Source organism: Leuresthes tenuis, unplaced genomic scaffold (genome assembly GCF_036924035.1).
Source record: "Leuresthes tenuis unplaced genomic scaffold, fLeuTen1.0.hap1 SCAF_47, whole genome shotgun sequence".
NCBI classification, from domain to species: domain Eukaryota; kingdom Metazoa; phylum Chordata; class Actinopteri; order Atheriniformes; family Atherinopsidae; genus Leuresthes; species Leuresthes tenuis.
The window spans coordinates 478,809-481,327 of NW_027325401.1; the positions used below are offsets into that span (position 1 = coordinate 478,809).

Here is a 2,519-nt window from a genome sequence, read left to right on the forward strand (position 1 = left end):
CACCCGCAAAGGTAAAGCCTGCCAAAAATAGAAACAACTCATTAGTGCTGCTCTCCACAGAAATCTTTAGTAAAAGGCGAAAGACTTGTACGTTATGAAGAGAAACCAGAGTACGATTATCCGTCACTGCGGGAGCAGGGCATCAGGCTAGTTGGCATAGCCACCTTCCCCATGGTGAGCTTTGCTTGGTTGAGACGCTTGCTCCCCCCCCCCCCCCCCCCCCCCCTTGCTCCTCGGCTGACCAACTAGGAACAATCGGGCCCTATTCGATGGCTGCCTTGTCTTTTACTCTGTGCAAAAGACAAGGCAGCAACAAAAACACCACGAGAATCCCGTATTGAGGCTTTGTTCTGATCGCTCATTCGGTGTCGCGTTTCTTTCAAGCAATTCTCCCGGTTAGCCCACACTCGGCTCGCTCCCATAGCCGTGTTAAAGTCTACTTCGCATTCACTCTCTTTTCTCAGCAGACTCTTGGGATTTTATCTATAAAATGAATTCCTTCACTCAAACTATGTTAAAACTGCTTCGTCCTTAATATTTACCATGTCTAGAAAGATTTAAACAAAAAAAACAACGTTGTACTTTGCAGTAAAAGAAAGAGCAAATCTAAAGTTTCAGGAATCCGAGAATAAGCTTACTTTCATGAGTTCTTCACGATTTCGGATTTTGCTATAAAATGAATTCCTTCACTCATACTAAATTAAAACTGCTAAACCGCTAATCTGTTATATGTAAGGCAGATGTCAAATTCACCGAAATAGGATCAAAGGGTATTCGGCCAATCGAGCTGTAGCAGCTTCGGTAAAAGAGTATAAGTTGAAGAGTTTGTGAATAAAGGTGTGCGCACACATAGTGTGCTGTACGAAAATAGGCAGGGAGCAATGCCGGCTGGGGTATATGTTCTTGTATGTTGTCTGACTGTTTGATTTGAATGTGTTGTGTAAGTGTCCTGTTGAATGTTACATGTTTGGGCTTTGACACGCTTCACTGTGGTTGTTAACTGTGTGGTGTGTCCTGAAATGTTATATGTTTGGGCTGTGTGACATGCTTAATGCTTGTCAGTAGCTACCCACTTATTCATATATAGCAACTGACAACATAAGAAGTCCGGACATACTTTGATAGTAGTTGTAGAAGTATCCTTATTGATAATAGATAAACTAATTCATAGTGATAGAACAGTAGATGAACAGGTGCCTGCACGTCTCACGAAAATAAAATGGGTGTATGATTGCTGACGGCAGAGCAATACTGCCAAACTTATGAGTTCTTGTGGCAAACTTGATTCAGTGTCTTGACGTGTATACGCTGTTTCGCTGACTTGATTGTCACAAGAAACAAAGTGTGTTTGATAAGATCCGACCATTTTATTACGGGAGGATCAGTATGTATGGATTCTGATGTGACTGATAAACCCATTCGTATCTTAAGCATAATCTAATATGTGAGACAACGCCCTGGCACACAATCAAAAAAAAAAAGAGAGAGCGGTTTTGTGTCCCCACAGTCCATAATGTAGAAAAGAGAGAAAAAAGCCTTTCTGATTTGGTGTGTGTACTCATAGTTCAGAGTGTAGAGAAAAGAAAGCCGTTTTGGTGTCACGGGTGTTGTGACTTACACACACACATTTCTAAATTGAGAAAGGAAATTATTTTAGAGGAAGCACTAGAGTTTAGATCCCACATTTGTTGATAGGCATTCATTTATTTCTTCACTTCTGATGAAGTTTCAACAATAAACAACAAACTTTGTATTATGAGAAAGAACCAGACTCATTCTTCAGGAATCCGAAAATAAGCTCTATTTTATGAGTTATGCACGAATTCGGATTCTCCTATAAAACGAATTCATTAACTCAAACCAAGTTAAGACTGCTTTGTCCTTCATATTTATTCATGTCTAATCAAGTTTCAACGATAAACAACGTTGTACTTTGTAGAATGAGAAAGAGCTTCTTCAGCAATAAGCATCTCTCGACATATGACGAAATACAGATTTTGCTATAAAATTAATTCCTTCTATCAGCCTGACTTAAAACTGTTTGTCCTCCTTATTTATCCACTTCAAATCAAGTTTCAACAATTAAAAAAAATTTGTAGTTTGAGAAAGAACAACTTAATCTTCAGCAATCAGTATAAAAAGAGGTGCAAATGCCAACCATACATACCTAAAAGGTGGAGCGGAAGTATTCAGCTGCAAGTAGGTGTGAATGTTCGACCATAATTTGTAAAAAGCGGGTAAGAAAAGGTTCGAATGCCCGACTATATATTAACAAAAGCGGGAGGAGAGGTCTTCGGATGAGAGTGGGTGAGAATTTCCAACCATAATCTATAAAATACGGTGAAAAAAAATATGTGAATGCCTCATAGAACACTAAAAGCGGAAGTGTTCGGCTGCAAGAAGGTGTGAATGTTCGACCATAATTTGTAAAAAGCGGGTAAGAAAAGGTTCGAATGCCCGACTATATATTAACAAAAGGGGGAGGAGAGGTCTTCGGATGAGAGTGGGTGAGAATTTCC

At 39.7% G+C, this 2,519-nt stretch overlaps 1 non-coding gene across 1 annotated transcript; it reads right to left on the reverse strand.

Annotated features, from left to right (window-relative positions):
- LOC140285579 (U5 spliceosomal RNA) lies at positions 1 to 114 on the reverse strand. Its single transcript, XR_011910592.1, has one exon. It is a non-coding gene; the product is annotated as a U5 spliceosomal RNA (small nuclear RNA).
- Positions 115 to 2,519: the final 2,405 nt, after the last annotated feature.